The sequence below is a fragment of the Petaurus breviceps genome, unplaced genomic scaffold, assembly GCF_028583685.1.
Source record: "Petaurus breviceps papuanus isolate PSGF00001 unplaced genomic scaffold, PetGlider_PUasm1.0 225, whole genome shotgun sequence".
NCBI classification, from domain to species: Eukaryota; Metazoa; Chordata; class Mammalia; order Diprotodontia; family Petauridae; genus Petaurus; species Petaurus breviceps.
Genome location: NW_027185889.1, coordinates 5550986 through 5569866, shown reverse-complemented (window position 1 = coordinate 5569866; position 18881 = coordinate 5550986).

Below are 18881 nucleotides of genomic sequence, written 5' to 3'. Positions count from 1 at the left end.
GGAAGATAAGCAATTCAATACAGGTTGTACATGTGTAGTTATCCAAATCATTTCCATAGTAGTTATAATGTGAAAGACTAATGTTATTTCTCTCCCTCCTCTCCCACCCGACACTTATTCTATTTTCTCCTTTGACCCAATCCCTTTTCAAAAATGTTTACTTCTAACTATCCTCTCCCCCAGTATGCCCTCCCTTCTATCATCCCCCCTCTTATCCCCTACCCCCTATTTTCCTGTAGGTTAATATACCCAATTGACTGTGTATGTTATTCCCTCCTTAAGCCAAATTCAATGAGAATCAGGTTATCCCATTGTCTTTTACCTTCCTGCTCTTCCCCTCCATTGTCATTGTTTTCTCTTGCCTCTTTTATATAAGATAATTTACCCTAATCTATCTCTCCCTTTCTCCTCCCAATAAATTCTTCTTTCACCTCTCAATTTAATTTTTTAGATATCATCCCTTCATATTCAACTTGTCCTGTGTGCTCTGTCTATATATACACTCACGTACATATGCCCACACATATACATATTTATATATGCATACAACCTCCTATACATACATACACATACACCCTCCTATACATACATATGTGTGTGTATTCCCTTCAACTATCCTAATACTGAGAAAAATCTTATGAGTTACAATTATCATTTTTCCATGTAGGAATGTAAATAGTTCATCTTTAATAAGTTCTTTATGATTTCTTTTTCCTGTTTACCTTCTCATGCTTTACTTCCTTCTCATATTCGAGAGTCAAATTTTCTGTCCAGCTCTGGTTTTTTTCATGAAGAATGCTTTAAAATCCTCTATTTCATTGAATGACCATATTTTCCCCTGTAGCATTATACTCAGTTTTGCTGGATAGGTGATTCTTGGTTTTAGTCCTAGCTCCTTTTGACCTTTGGAATATCATATTTCAAGCCCTTTGATTCCTTAATGTAGAAGCTGCTACATCTTGTGTTATCCTGATTGTGTTTCTACAGTACTCAAATCGTTTCTTCCTGACTGCTTCCAGTATTTTATCCTTGGCCTGGGAACTCCGGAATTTTGCTAAGCTATTCCTAGGAGTTTTCTTTTTGGAATGTTTTTCAAGAGGTGATGGGTGAATTCTTTCAATTTCTATTTTGCCCTCTGGTTCTAGAATATCAGGGCAATTTTACTTGATGATTTATGGAAAGATGGTGTCTAGGCTCTTCTTTTGATCATGGCTTTCAGGTAGTACAATAATTTTTAAATCATCTCTCCTAGATCTATTTTCCAGGTCAGTGGTTTTTCCAAAGAGATATTTCACATTTTGTTCTATTTTTTTTCATTTGTTTGGATCTGTTTTATATTATATTGATTTCTCATAAATTCATTAACTTCCAGTTACTCAAATCTAATTTTGAAGGAGTTATTCTCTTCAGTGAGTTTTTGACATTTCTTTTCTGTATGGCAAATTTGGCTTTTTAAGGCCTTCTACTCTTTTTGGGCCACTTTTGCCATTTGAGTGAGTCTATTTTTTAAGGTGTTATTCTCTTTACTGTATTTTTGGGTCCCCTTAAGCAGGATGCTGACTCACTTTTCATGATTTCTTGCATCCTCATTTCTCTTCCCAATTTTTCCTCCACTTCTCTTACTTGATTTTCAAAATCCTTCTTCAGCTCCTCCATGGTCTGTAAGCAGTTCATATTTTTCTTGGAGCCTTTTAATGCAGGAGTTTTGATATTTCTATCTTCCTCCTGCTCCATTCCCTGATACTTTTTGCCCCCCAAAAAGTATCTTAAGGTGTGTTTGTGCTTCTGTTGCTTGCTCATATTGCCAGTCAATTACTTGACTTTTGAGCTCTTTTTCATGGTAGAACTCTTCTTCTAGAATGGAGAGAGCTATGTTCCACATCACTGGGATTTTTGCAGCCTCTGTAGCTGTTAGTTGTGTACCGTTTCTACAGCCCCCACAAGCTCTGGTTAACTGGTCACACACCCCAGGATCATTACCAAAAACCATGATCTAGATCCAAGCAGGTTAAAGCAAGAGTGATTCCTCTCTGAATGGTTGCTTGGTCTCCCTATGATCTGCAGGCCAGGAGCTCCTGAGGCAGCCAGGCTGGGACTGCTGGAGCTCCTGTGCCTCTGTTGCTTTTCACCCTGGGGGCAGGGTGCAGACCACACTCCTTCCCCCACCCCCCTATTGTTCCAACAGAGTTCTGCACTGACCTTTTACTTTATCTTTGATGTTTATGTGTTGAGAAGTCTGGAACCCACCATAGGTACAGGTGATTTGCTCTCCTGAAGTTTGCTCCAGTGGTTGTTGGTTGGGGCAGTCCTGGGGCTAAAACCGCATGGTTCGCACTGTACTGTGCTTGGTTCCCAGCTCAGTGTGATAGACCCTTTCTGTCCACCTGCCAAGCTTCCTTCAGCAGGAGATTTGTTTCTGTCACTTTGTGGGTTCTATAGCTCCAAAGTTTGTTTAGAGTATTTTTTAAAGCAATCAGGGTTAAATAACTTGCTGAAGGTTACACATCCAGTTATTTTATTTGTGTGGGTGCTGAGTCTCTCAGCCCAGAACCAATCCCAGGTCTCCCAACACTGTGGCCAGCACTCTTACTCACTGCGCTACCGTGTTTCCCCGATAATAATACACTGTCTTATTATTTTTTTTGGACAGAAAAACACCAGAGGGCTTATTTTCAGGGGAGGGCTTATTTTTATGAACACTGACAGCAATTTTAATAAACAGGTAAATGTGAACAAAAAAAATGTACCTTTATTCAATAAGTAAATCACTGGGGAAGAACAGGATGACGCACTCACTGCTGCAGCTCTGATTGGATGCAGCTCGGAGCATGGTGTGCATTTCATGGGGGGGGCAGGGGGGGCAGTGCATACAGAGGGTACTGTAATGTAGCGTGTAGCACAGGGGATCACCGTCACTACAGTAGCAATCTCAATAGGGCTTATTTTCGGGGGAGGGCTTATTTTAGAGGAATCTTACACAGTAAGGGGAGGGCTCATTTTCGGGATAGGTCTTATTATCGGGGAAACACGGTACCTGGCCGCCCCTAAGCAATTGGGGTTAAGTAACTCGCTCAAGGTTACACGGCCAGTTATTTTTGTGTGGGTATTAAGTATCTGAGCCTGGAACTGATCATTTTAATAATTTTAACTTTTACTTTCAATTGGCAAGGGAACTGACAATTGTTGATATACTGCCCCACCCTCAGGATTCCATCCAATATAGTTCTCCCCCATTCCCCTTTATATAGGTGATAATGCATTCATGTTTTCTACTGTACCTAGTACCTAAATATTTATGTAGCTTTCTAATGTCTTCCCACAGATCATCAATATCTATTTCAAACAATTTTGGTCCTAATGATGTTTTACACTTCATTATTAAGATATTCTTCATATCTTCACATTTCCTGCTACATATACTGTTTTATACAGGCTCTAATATGCTTTCATGCTTTCTGATACATATTGTGGAAGAATGTTAGTTCCTAATGCTTATAGCAGATGTTGATTTAAAAAAAACTGTTTGTGATAATGAGTCTGCTAATTTGATTCATGCCATCAAACTCAGTATCAACTTTTTACAAAACTTTCCAGGCAAAGTATATCTATCTTCTTTTCAAAATCATTGGTGATGTTGATGAATTTTTTCTTATCCATTTCATTATTTTGTGTAATGTCCAGAGTGTGTGTTAAGTGAAGATTTTCAATGACCTAACCTATCATTCATGTCTTGTGGAGGGGAAATTGCTAAGTAGAGTAGTGTCAGTCAGGGTGATGCATAATGGGGACTTAAGTGCCCTGAGATAATTACCATAGCTAAGAAGGCCTAGAAAGAACCCTGAAACTATGGCAAATTGGGCTCTGATAATGCAAATGATTGGATTTATACTTCAAGATGACCTAAGGTTCTTCAAGTTTTTCTTTTTCAGGTTTTGGGAGAATAAAGATTTCATCTCCTATTTTTCTCTAATTAAGTTTTAGGGGTGAAGTTAATTCTTTACAATTACCCTGCAGTGATCAGAAACATATTGTTGTGTGACTTGGAATTGAATATAATTTTAATTTTAAAAATGAGGTCATTTTCTCTTTTACTTCTGTGTGTGTGTATGTGTGTGTGTGTTATGATTCAGTGTTGGTGCATAGTGAAAGTCTTCAACCCATGTCATGTACACTCTAGATTTCCACCTTAGTGTTCAGCTTCATCCTCAAGAAACATACTAGCAGATGGCAAAAACTTGTATTTTTTAGCTCTCTGGTGTACTTTGCCTCTTTAAGGTAGTAAAATACATTGAAGCTTGGTCTACTGGCTTCCATGTTAAACTAATTGCCATGGCAATCTCAAAGACAGCCTGTGATTCTATGATATTGAAGAGGATGGCAAAGTTGAGGAATTGGATCCTGTGGAAAGAATTCAAGATGCTGATATTCGCCTAGTCAAGAGTGCTATATTGATGAAAAATAACAGGCTAGTCCTTAGGGTGTGCTAGCAGCTTGGAGAAGGACTTGCTTTTATACACAAACCTTGAGCACTCAGCCAGGAGTATGCTCCTTAATGGGTAATTCACCACAGGGAAAAGGAAGAAGGTGGGTTGAGTACTTTTGACCACAGGGAAGGGGACACATAAAAGGGGAAACTGATGTGTCTTGTTAATAGGTTGTTCTCTGTATTACTGGGCAGACTTAGATTTAGGCAAAGTTCTCATTGTTACAGGGCAGAAATCAGCCTCTTCAATATACCAGATATTTCTCACATTCTTGGGAGCTGTTATATCCCACTGAGTTGTCTGTTAATCTAATCAGTGTTATTATGAGAGTCCAATTTGTTATTGTTTCAGGGTTCTTTCCACTGATTGTCACTGTGCATCTAAGTCCTGGCTCTATATCACCCTGCCCAGAATCCCCTGTTCTTTTTTTGTCATTTACCATTAGCAACAGAAGCAGCAGCATCCCATCACCATCACCAATCTCCTTCCTCTGATTAGGTGGTCTATCCCAGTACTCTTACTGTGAGAAATGATTCATTTGAACCCCTATTCTATTCCAATCTGTATTAATTAATTTGATATGGTTCCTTATGAAGTAATGGTTATAAGTTTTGTATATTAGGCTCCAGAACTGTAAACTGCAGGTTGTAAGTTCACTTGCTTAATCATAGGAAACTCACTAGAGGTCCTCCATCATTGTTTAACTTGTTGTGGCCGAGCCCAGGGAGACAGAGGTGACTAAATCACATGTAAAGCCCCCAACATATTTTTGTACCTCTAGATCAATCTTTCTTGCCCAGCTTGGGCATGTGACCATCTTATGACCATGATATGACAACTTAGTCAGTGGATATGGCCCATGTTTCACCCAACCTGAGATCCCCCTGCTGACATATCATTTCTAGCTGATGAGTCATTTTGGGGGGCTCTTGAAGCAAGGTTTACCAACCAATGGGATCCTGTCTTTTGTGTAGCCCCTTTAGACAGCTAAAGTTTCAAATCTGATATAAAACCTTATAAAAATAAGGCCCTGGAAGAAAGGGACATCTCAGATCATGAGGAAGATCTGAAGTTTACTTCATTACAATGGGAGCACAGACCCTTGAACAAAGTATCATAGGCTCAGAGCTCTGCCTTACTCTCTTTTATTGTAGGTTGGACAATTTTAATACTTATGTATGAGTGTGACAGTTGTGATTCTTTTTTTTGATCCCCCAAAAAATATTCTTTACCATGATACCCACATTAATTCATGAATTTACATGTAGAAATATGTCTTTAAAAAACCCATGTTTCTACTTCATTTTTATATTTATAGGATCTACTTCTTTTTAGCAGTGTATACACTTAAAATAGCATATCATAGTCATTAGTCCAATTGTTCAAGTTACCATTAGTACCAATTAGATTGTATTTTCCTCTTTTCGTTAAAATATAATATTTCTTTTTTTATATGCTTTATATTAGTGTGTAGATATCTGAGATAACTTAGATAATCCCTGATTATCTTCCTATTAATGTTTTCCTCTGTGATTTACTGGTCATCTGCTTCACTCTGTTTCTTTCTCTTGTCCTACCTGATAGTTTCTGTGATATCTAGATTTAAAGGCTTCTCAGGATATTTTTCTCATGCCATCACCATTTTCATTTCAACTCTTTCTTGATCAAATCAACCATTCTTCAGGCATTCACATCCTTCCCAGTCCACCTGAGGAAAACTTCCCTGTCCCCATGAGATGCAAGAGCTCAGGTTAAATGAGTTACATTGAATTGAAATTTTTTTGAAAAATGATATTGTGTATATCAAAAACAGGATAACATGGTTTATCAGAGGAGTCAGTTAAATTACAAAAGCATTTACTAGAGCAAAGGCAACGACCTTCACATAATACAAACTAGAGATTCTGCCAATAGAACCTTTCACCATAGAAAACCTTAATACATTTCAGTAAATTGAACGTGCATTATTCAACTTTATTCTGGAGTTCTCTGTTGTGAAAGAAACCCTCCTTGTTTTCCTACCTACCCCCTTTGAAATATGTAACATTGGAATCATGAGTTTCTAAAATATTAGTTTATTTCTGGATTAATTGCTTTCTCCCTCTTTTAATAAGAAGTCAGAGACATATTATAGGATTAAGATACTCCAAGGCATATTTTATTGATCCACTAATACATGATTTGGGTGGTTTAAAGCACTTACCCTTTAGATTTGCAGCTCATAATGTACCCAAGGCATGTATAATTGGAATAATAAAATGTACCCTGGAGTGTCTTGATGTCATTTTAGAAATATTAAAACATATGAAATTATAGATCTGAAATTCAGATAATGGAAAGGTTAGTTATGCAAATAGTCACTGCCCTGAATTGCACAGAATCAGATTGGCATTATGTTAAAGTATAATAATTTCTTGTTTGGGGTATATGAATTTGAATTCTTCTTAGCATACTTGGTTAACTTTATATTGAAGATTTTTAATGGACTTTTTCTTTTACCAAAGTAAGATGACATCTATGGATTTCATTGAAAATTTTTATACAAAATTTGAAGCATCTAAATATGGAAGAGATTAAAGGGAATGCTGTCACTTTCCTTGATCTTGTATGCTTTGTTATTAGTCCAGCACCAAAATTTCTATCAGAGATCATCTGTTCCTGTCTAGGGAACCTTCAGTTGCAGAGAACAACAAATCCAAGTGGGAAATTAGACATAAATAATTATGCATTAAAGACCTACTCTCTCTCTGTATCTATCTATCTATCTATCTATCTATCTATCTATCTATCTATCTATCTATCTATCTATCTGTCTGTCTGTCTGTCTGTCTGTCTGTCTGTCTGTCTGTCTGTCTCTGTCTGTCTGTCTGTCTGTCTATTTGTCATGAGAATGAAGAAAAATGCTGGATGGGGAGGGGAAAATTAGCTCCATTTAATCAGTATGAGTTTTCGACAATACCTGGAACCAAAGTTAAAAAAAAAAAAAAAGAGAAGATATTTGAAATATATTATCTGTTTTCTATTAGTGATATGCTTAAAATAATTTCAAAGGATATTAAATATAACTCTAAAATAAAGTTGAAATTTTACCAACCCCCATTTCATAGAGAGAATGCAATTAAGACTATTTCAATTGCATAGTTTAGTGTTTTATTTGTGCCTATTGTTATTCAAGAATACAAGAAAAAAAAAGATCGAAAAAATGTTTAATGGAAAAACAGAAATGTGCAGTGTTTGCCATGTAATATGCTCATAGCAAAGGTTTATTGTTAGCAATATAAAATATTATTCTATAATGTTGACCTATCAAAAAATAAAAGATATAAATTCAATTTAAACTTAGGATCTATGTTTAGAGTTAGTAGTGACCTTGGATTTCATCTTTTGCTACTTCCTCATTATACATGCAGGTGAGGAAATTGAGGACTATGGAAATTAAGTTACGATTAAACCCCCTATTTCACAGAGTCCAGATTTGACCCTAGACTCCCTGATTCTGAGACTCTTTTTTCCCTACCATAGTACCCCATTTGCTGCATCTCTCTAGGAAAGATAACTAGGTCCAAGAGGACTTAAAGTTACATAATGAAAGATTTCATCTCAGAGAAACATCCCAGTAATTAGGACTGACCCACAATGGAATCAGCTGCTTTGGAGGCAGTTTCTATTCAGTCACCTAAGGTCTTTAAATGAAAGCTTGATGACCACTTGCAGGAATTATGCAATAGGGTTGCTTCTATTTGTTCCCTCTGGAGAAAAGCAAAACAAGTCTAATCTTTCTTCCTATTGACAACCCAGCAAAAACTTGAAGACAGTTATCTAGTTCATGTCTAGGTTAAACATCCCCAGGTACTGCAATCCAGAATCACAGAGCATGGTTTTGCATTCTCTCAACAATCTGGTCTCACTGGAGCTGGTCAAGAACCTTTTCTAAAATGTGAAACTGGTAACAAAGGGATTCATGTATGAGAGCATTGAAGAGTAAAGTGGGACCATCCTGGGCATTAAGCTCCTATTTAAAAGGCCTAAAATCTAAATTACTTTTTTCTTTTGGTTAAGCTGTCATGTAAATGAGGCTGAGCCTGCAGTTGCCTATAATTCTTAGAACTTTCTTTCATATGAGTTATATTCTAGATACAGGCCTAAGGCTCTATCCACTGTGCTACCTAAGTGCCTTTAGAAACTTTATAGGGACTGATGTAAAGTAAGCAGATGAAGAAAACAATGTGAATAATGACTACAAAGATGTAAATGAAAACAAGAAGAACACACATGTTGCATACTGATTATGCACATACTTATCTCTAAAAAAAGATTTAAAAATGCCCATTTCTTTCTTTTTTTCCCAGAGGTGAGGGACTATGTATGTTAGTTGTATTTGAACTGTCAGATTCTGTTGAAAAGTTCATCAGGTTTTTTTTTTCCTGAATTATTTCCCTTTGTGTCCCAATTTGTCCCTTGTCACAGAGGTAGGGGCTCAGGCATAATTTGAATTCAAGACCCCTGATTCCATATAAAATATTGTTTCAATTTTCACATATATACACACATATACATACATATATGGTGTCTTTTTATATATACATATACAGATACATACATATACATATATGTATACATATTGCTTTATATGTGTGTTTCTGTATACACATACATATGTGTGTATATATCTGTATATATATATACACATACATATTTATATATATATATGAATATATATTTATACTCTGTCTTTCTCCATTATACATACACATATATATTTATGAAGGAGAGAGTGAGAGTGACCTCTAGCTCTCTGTGTATATTTATTTATCTCTATATTGAAGTTTTTTTTTTGGCTATTGTTGGGGGTACCCTTAATATTCATTGAATCCTTTTGTTTCCCCCTGGTCTTTAGGGATCTTGACATTCTTACCGAGCCAAGTCAATCTCATTCTTTCTAATTTATCTTTATTATTCTTGGTGTGTGTGTGTGTGTGTGTGTGTGTGTGTCTATGTAACATAGGTGAATTCCCTTTTCATACCTATTGTCATTTTACACAGTACCCCCCCCCATCTGCCTTGTTACCTCTCTTTTAATTGGATTAATTTGTATGTGTGTTTGTCATCAGAAATTTCCTTCTTGAGAATTATGGAATTTTAGTTGATAGCATCTAAATAGAGACCTTTTCAAATCAGCTTTCCTAAAATATTAGCTGTGGTGCTTTTCCTAGTCTCACCAGATGCTACTGATTTCTCCTCGGAGATTACCTAATGACTCTGTATATATTTATTATTTAATTAGTTCCTCATAAGAATTTGAACTCCTTGTGGATAGAAACTGTTGTTTGTTTCCATTGCTGTTGTTGTACTTTTAGTATTCTCTGTTCTTTCCACATGCCTTGAACATAGTCGTTAATAAATGGATGTTGATTGACAGACTTGACCTTTAAGGCATATGTTATGAAGGTAGCCTATAACCTTAAAACACTCACATCAGTAAATTAAGATTACCTTTAATGAGTAAACTGCATTTTGAATGCAAACTGTGCTGTACACTGCATTTAATTCTTCTATACAATTAATATTGTACTTTAGACTACTAGTTAGATTATTAGACTATTTAGACTAATGGTTGGACTATTAATACACATGATATTTTCAAACTCATTAAAAGCACCTACCAGGCACACTCATTAGATTGGGGATCAGTATAAGAATTCAAAATAATAATTAATAATGATAAAACACATATTTAAATTATAATGTTTATAATTTGTTTTCCTTATAAGGGTCCTATAGCAGGTAGTGTAAATATTGTTGGCCCCATTGTACAGCTGAGGGAACTGAGAATCAGTGGCTATATCAGGTCTTCTAAGTACAAGATTAGTCCTTTGCTCACTGTGATATGTAGACTTCACTAATTAGAATAGCTATTTTAGGGATGAACTATAGATGTCTATTGCATTTAGAAAGTTTCAAGGTTCTAAATTGTCAACACATTGTTTTAAAGCTGAAGTAACTCATGTTGCATAGTCCCCCTTTCTACCATGAGTTTTTATACAGGTTAAAGGCAGTTTTGAAGAAGAGGAAAGAAATCAGAGAAAGGCAGCCTCAGAGTAGGACTAATACAGAAGTGAGTTCACAATGACCTTATCTTCTCTCTGCCAGTGACCTTTTTGAGTCACTTCTTAGTTAATATTTACTGCACCCATGTGGGTCTCCTTCAGCACCAAATTATAATTTCAAAGACAATCTGTTATGAACATTGCATTGGAAGGCAATTTCAAAGAACAAATGACTCCCTTTCTCAGGCAGGAACTTCCTGGTCCTTTGCATATGAAGAAAACATAGCTTCAGCTTAGCTGAACTTTGCTCAACACCCCCATTTCCCCCCTCCCCACACACAACTTTGTATGAAAGAAGAGAGATATTAATAGCAACTTAACTTAAATTTTTATAGCATATTAAAGTTTGCAACATGCCTTCCCTAATACCATTAAACACAATGATTTAAGAAAAAAATGCTTCTACAACCATGTAAATTTATCTGAAATTATTTCAATAATTTGAACTATAAAGTGTGTGGGAATGTGCACAAGCCCTATTAACAATACAAATCAACACCCTGACTTCATTCTTGGGGTCCTTTATAAACTTCTCTAAGTGAGGCTTAATATTTCATTTTTCTAATCAGAAACTTGTTATGCTTCTTTTCTTTCCTATTAGCTGGAAGTTCCAAGGTATTGATTGAGAATAACGATATTAGCCTCCACTGAACAATTCACCCCAATTGAACACATCATAGGGCTATTCCTGCTACTTATTTATCTAAGGACTTCTATTCAGAGTTTACTGTATTATGGAGAACAAAACTTCTCTTCAAATAATAGAGTTTTAGTAAATGTTGCTACTAGTTGTCTACTTGTACAGTGACTAATAATGTGAATCTGAAAATATCGTTACATTTCTATTCCTTGATCACTATATTGTTCAGGCTTTGAATGAGTCAGGAATGGAGATGATTGTAACCTAGTGTCAATACTGACATGAAACATCTAAATATAAAAGTTGGGTTATATCCAAAATTCATTAGATGCATAAAAATTTTACTTCACAACATAAATATGCACAAGACGAGGTTGAAACGCTTTGCAACAGTGTGTTTATATACTTCCTTTCATTTCCATTTTGTGTCTTGAATTAATTTAGATGAAAAATTCTTAAACTCTTTTGTCTTATAATATTTCCTAGCTAAAGATAATTAGCAGACAGGAGGTCTCAGCAACATTAGATGCTTGTATGTTTTTGTTACTTGTTATTTTAAAAATGAATGTTGCCAGGCCTGGTAGTATGTGCCTGTGATCATTGCTAGCAGGAGGGTTGAAGTTGGTGTATCACTTAACTCTGGAAGTTCTAAGTTACAGTGGGCAAAGTCAATTAGGTAGTCACACTAAATCTGGAACCAATATAGTGAGACCTCTAGGAAGTAGGAAGGCAACAAGTAGCCTTTGGAGGTAAAAACTACCCCAAGTATGAAATAGAGAGAGTCTGAGGCCCTGTGCAGATAAGTAATGAGATTTGGCTCATGAGAGGTCACTACATTGCCAGGCTACATGAGATACAGAGGCCCAGTCTCAAAAAGACAAGAAATTAAAAAATAATAATAATAACAAAAATAATGTTAAAGTGGAAATATATGAACCCTTTGTTTTCTATCATGTGGATTTTATTTAATAGAAGTTAGAAAACTATATAATATATGAAACCAATTGGTTTTTCATTTTGAAGCACACTATGGTCAAAGAATCTCCAATTTAGCATCATCCCAGCTTTCTACATTCCCTTGTATACATGTGGAGTCATTACATAGAAGAGAAAGTTCCGATATCTTCCCTGCATTTACTGTGTTTCTCAAAGTCCTATATTATGAATAAAAGAGGAATCAACTAGTTTTGCTCAGGAATTTACCCTCAATGAGCTTCTATTCAAAAGAGGAGAGGCACTTAAATGTTCACAAATAGATCAATACAAAATATATGCAGAGCAATTTTGCTGTGGACTAGGAAAGTGATAACTACTGAGAGGCTCAAGAAAGACTCTATGTTGGACAGCTCAAGACTCTTGAGCTGAAAGTGGAAGAGATTCTCATAAATGGAAGACAAGGAAGAAGAGCACTGACAGATTGAATGTTGGATATGAAAAAATGGAAACAGGCTATATTGACTGGAATATAGAGCCAATGTAGTGAAATAATAGGAAATTGCCCTTGAAAGATAGGTCAAAGGAACATCAAGGTAGTGCAGTGAATAGAACACTGGCTCTGGAGTCAGGAAGAACTGAGTTCAAATATGGCCTCAGACACTTAACACTTACTAGTCATGTGACCTTGGGCAAGTAACTTAACCTCAATTGCCCTGCCTTCCCCACTTCAAAAAAAAAGAAAGATAGGTCAAAATCAGATTGTGATGATCTCACCATAAATGTTCTCAATATAACCACTAATTTAAGTTTCAATATAGCCACTTCCAGTATGTACTATGTTAATATAAATACTAACATGGAAATGTAGGTTTGGTTTTTCTAGGATCTTTTAAAGTTTTTTCAAAGTCTAAGGTAAGGGTAACTCTTTTATTATTATTATTTTTTAATTTATCTATTTTTAGTTTTCAACATTCATTTCAACAAGATTTTGAGTTACAATATTTTTCTCCCCATCTTTCCCCTACCCCCACCCCAAAATAGCAAGCCTACTTAATAGCAAGTCCCCTTCCCCCAGTCTGTTCTCTCTTATGTTGTCCCCCATTACCTCCATAACTTTCTATTAGGGTAAGATGGATTTCTATACCCCAGGGCCTGTATTTCTTATTTCCCAGTTGCATGTAAAAAACAAATTTTTGGTAGCTCTATTATTTATTTCTTCATTTTGGTGTCTGTTTCCCTCTGTGGAAATCAGAGCAGATTAAGATGACATAAACCCTGTGACACATATATTCTAGGGAACATATTGGAAATGGGAGAAATTGGAGCTGAGGAGACCAATTAGGTATAGAGGTAGGAGGTGATGAGGGACTGAACATAGCTGATGACTTTGTGACTGGAAAGGTGATGTATGGGGGCAAGAGATATAGTGCACTTGGCATCATTAAAATTTGACAGCTAATTGGATAGAAGGGGCAAGTGAGAGTAAAAATGTCAAGGATGATTGTGATTGTGAAGCTGGTGATTTGAAGGATAATAACTCCCTTGATGGAAAGAAAATTAAGAAGTTTGGTGGGTTTTGGAGAAAAGATGAGTTCTAATTGGACAATGATACTCTTTAGTTATTACTTTCCTCCTTTTTTAAAAGGAGAGCTAGTGTAGATAAGCTCTAATTTCCCTTCCACCTCTAATATTGTATAAGTCTTTAAAATAGCAAACATCTGAGTGAACATATGTTTCAGCCCTAAACTTGATTGGAAGTGTGGCATAATAGACAGAGCTGTGTCTAGAATCAAATTCCCATTCTGCTATTGAAGACTTGTATTGCATTTGGTAAGTCAAATTAGCTTCTTAGGACAAAATTTCTTCCTCTGTAGAATGAAAGAATATTAATAAATGATACCTTATGTCAATTCCATCTCCAAATCTACTTCTTACATACTTACACCAAGAAAAGTTGTAGAACAGATATTTATTCACATTTATTATAATTTTAATATCTGATACAAAGGTATTATATGGACATCTTTGACTCATATTTATTTTCATTTAAAGTATCTTATATTTTCTTGGGCATTACTAATGGTGGGGGGGGGGAGATTCAAAACAGACAAGCAAACATATTTCTCCAAATAGTATTCTACTTACCACTGAATCTTCTCGTTTTCAGTATTGTTGCTCAGTGTTCCAAATGCTACCTCCCCATTCCCTCATCTTGTCCTAAGGCACCTAAATGAGTAAAAAAAAAAATCTAAATTAGTTTATCCGAACAAGTACCTGCCCCAAGGCTTCCCCAAACTGAACTTGTCCTGATATCCACTGAAAGAACTGAACAACATAAAACTTTTAACATAGAAAGAGCAAAGTTTATCCAGGGACTGAAATATCTTTAAAAAGTAAATAAATGCCAGTGAACAATTCCATCTGAGTGGAGATATTGCCAGAGTACTGAAGAGGCAAAAAGAGAATCTAGCTATAAAGGGCTCCATTGTCCATTCACATGCTATCACTGATCTGCAAATATTTTGCAAGGTAAAAATTTGTTGAAGAAAGGCACTGTACATACATTCTATAGGATGATACCCATACCTTAGAAGGTCACTGTGACAAGTATACAGATCCACTTACTTGATTGGCATCATGGAAAAGCAAATTACTTAGTGACATGTCATCCCTCTTCTAAAAATATCCTTTCTTTGGAGAAGATTCAAAATGTTTTAAGAATATGCATAGGCACTATCTAAGAAGGTTAGAACTAGAAGGAATTAGCATTTCTTTTTTTTCCTTCCATTACTAAAACAATTATCCAAGTAATGGATGTAATTGGGTTTTGGGTTTTTCAGACTTATATAACATTGTTAAAAAAATGTATAAACCATCCACTTTGGAGTTAATTGCTAGATTGTACATTGAAAACTTAAAAAAAACTAAATAGCTAATTTTTATTAACTGATTTTTTATTCATTATTAATCATAATGGATTAATCTGATATTCTGGAGAGATGCTAATAGTGTAACTCTATCATTATCTACTTATAATTACAATGATTGGTATAGCATTTTCAGCATGCCTACTTATTTTACAAATTAAAAAAACCACTCAAGTAATGAAGAATATCACTGAGCCACATGAAGCATTGGTTTGTCCATCTTAATGGGAAGTTAATGGGATAGCAATGTAAAGGAATATTTTCCACAATTTCCAAGGGGTACTCTCAAGTTATTTAAATTATATTGTCCCATGAATATATCAAATATTATGCATTTGTAGGGGAGATTCTATTTGAAAAAATTACATAGAAGATTCAGCAAAGGGAAAATTTTGAAAATTGAGCAAGAATTTTAGAAAACCATATCTAGGGAGAGATTAAAAAAACTGTTTCAAGATATCATGAGATGCAACTATTTTCAATTCTTCTTTCTGTTTAATGATAATAACTTGTTATTGTTGTTCAGTCATTTTTCAGTCATGTCTGTCTCTTCATGACCCCATTTGAAATTTAATTGCCAAAGATATTGGAATGCCTTGCCATTTACTTCTCCAGTTAATTTTACTGAAGAGGAAACTAAACCTAACAATCAGGGTTAAGTGACCTGACCAGAGTAAGAACTGGTTCAGTGTCGGAGGAGGGTTTTTAACTCATGTCTTTCTGACTCCATGTCTGGGTGCTCAATACAATGTGCTATCTAACTGCCTCATATTTAACAATTTCTCTCAACAAAGGAAGTCTGAGCTAGTGAAATGATAGTTATGCATAATAGTAGTTTGCTTCAAAATGAACCAAGCTGATCTATACCCTTAGAATAACACAAGTGGGGTACAGATTCCATTTTTTCAAGTTCCATAATATGACCCTCATTAAACTATGAAGATATCAAAGTTGGAAACTCCTTCCTCATTTATTATGAAATATGGTGGTGTGTGTGGGGAGTCTACTTTGCTGATAGAGAGGCATTTTATCCAAGTGCCTCAGTTTCTTAATCTGTCAGATAAAGTTGGACTGCATGAGCTATGAGGCAATTTTCAGTTCTTGTTCTTTGAATCTATGAAGATCTGAGCTATTATTCTTGCTCTTCTTATGAAGGAGTGTGTATATGTCCAAATACACATCTCAATATAAATATAAAATTATTGACTGAGATTATTGAGGTTATTTCTCAGTAATTGTGAAGTCAGGAGTACAGAGATCCCACATTCAAAAATAGATTTTAAGGGGTAAATAACTTTGGATGAAAACAATATACACACACACACACACACACACATATATATATATATATAATATTTATAATATATAATATGTACGCACATATGTATATATAAGATAATTTCAACTTCATTATTTTCTTTGATTTTTATGTATTTATTTTTCTGTTATGCATTTAAAATTATTGGGTTTTTTTAAATTAAATTTTATGTTTATTTTAGTTTATATCATTCATTTCCACAAGATGTTGACTTACAAATTTTCTCCCCTATCCACCACCCCAAAACAGCAATCCCACTGAATACTCCCTCCCCCAATCTGCTCTCTTATGTCCTCCCTCCATTCCCCCTTTGACTTTCCAGTAGGGCAAGATGGATCTCTATGCCCCAGAGCCTGAATATCTTATTTCCCAGGTGTGTGTAAAAAATAATAATGTATATTTTTAAACATTTGATTTTCAAACTTTGAATTCCAGATTCTTTCACTTCTTCCCTCCTCCCCCACCCTTACTGGGAAGATAAGCAATGCAATACAGTTCGTACATGTGTAGCTGTGCAAAACCTTTCCATAGTGGATACATTGTGAAAGACTGATTCTATTTCCCTCCATCCTATCCCAAACCCCACTTGTTCTATTCTCTACTTTGACCCTGTCCCTTTTCAAAAGTGAGTGCTTCCAACTTCCCTCCCCCTCAACCTGCCCTCCCCTCCATCATATCCCCTCTCATCCCCTTCCCCCCTACTCTCCTATAGGGTGAAATACCTTATTTAGTGTGTATGTCATTCCCTCCCTAAGCCAAATTCAATGAGACTAAGGTTAACTCATTCCATTTGCCTTCCTGTTCTTCCCTTCCATTGTAACAGTGTTCCTTTGCCTGTTCTAGGTGAGATAATTCACCCCATTTTGTCTCTCCCCATCTCTTCTCATTATATTCCTCTCTCACCTCTCAATTTCACCTTTTACGTATCATCCCTTCCTATTCAATTGGACCTGTATACTCTGTCTATGTATACCTGTACACATATATACACACACTCACATGTGTATTCATATACTCATATACCCTTCTATATGTATGTGTGTGTATATATAATATATAAATGTATTGTATATAATATATAAATATATTATGTATAGAATATATAAATATTATATATATACACACACATTTCTATTGCCTTCAACTATTTTCATACTGAGAAAAGTTTGATAAGTTATAATTATCATTTTTCCATGTAGGAATGTAAATAGTTCAATTTGATAAGTTCCTTATGATTTCTTTTCCCTGTTTACCTTCTCATGCTTCTCTTGCTTCTTGTATATGAATGACATATTTTCTATTCAACTCTGGTTTTTTCATCAAGAATTCTTGAAAGTCCTCTATTTAACTGAATGACCATGTTTTCCCCTGAAACATGATACTCAGTTTTTCTGGGTAGGTGATCCTTGGATTTAATCCCAGCTCCTTTGACCTCTGGAATATCATATTCCAAGCCCTTCAAATCCTCAGGGTAGAAGCTGCCAGATCCTGATTGTGTTTCCACAATATTCAAATTGTTTCTTCCTGGCTGCTTGTAATATTTTCTGCTTGATCTGGGAACTCCGGAACCTGGCTGTAATATTCATAGGAGTTTTCTTTTTGGGATCTTTTTCAGGAGGTTATCAGTAGATTCTTTCAATCTATTTTTTCCCTCTGGTTCTAAAACATCACAGCAATTTTCCTTTAGAATTCTTTGAAGGATGTTTTCTAGGTTCTTTTTTTGATCATGGCTTTCAGGTAGGCCAATAAATTTAAATTATCTCTCCTGGATCTATTTTTCAGGGATTGGTTTTTCCAAGAAGGTATTTCACATTGCCTTCTATTTTTTTCATTTGTTTGAATCTGTTTAATAGTATCTCGATTTCTCATAAAGTCACTAACTTCCATTTACTCCAGTCTAATTCTGAAGATTGTCAAGCATTACCCTGAGTAGCCCAGACACTTTTTTTCTAATTTTCCTGCCACAGCAACAATGAAACAAAAAACCTCAAAATAAAAACAACAGCAACAAAAACACAGTGTAAGTCTCACTCAAAAGTGAGCAGCATGCTGTGATCTCTCTTCTAATTATACAGACTTACCATGAGAATTTCCATTTGTTTTCATCTGTCATGCTTAGTAACAATGTACGTTTTGGTGGAACAGAAATGTACATTCTCTTCTAAAAGAAATGGAGCTTCCAAATATAGGAAACAACCTGCAGCAATAGAAGGAGAAAAAACAAAACACAGAGAGAAAACACCACAAACCATAATATATGGAATCATCAAAATGGCATTAGGCCAGATTTCCATACTTTGAGAAATTATGTATTGGAAATTACATGGAAATTTTGATATCTGGCTTAAATTTCTCAGGTTACTAAATTAACATTGTACATCATAGGATGCTGAATCTTAGGCTTGAAGGTACCTTCAAAGGTACACCACCAAGTTCTCTCTCTCTCTCTCTCTCTCTCTCTCTCTCTCT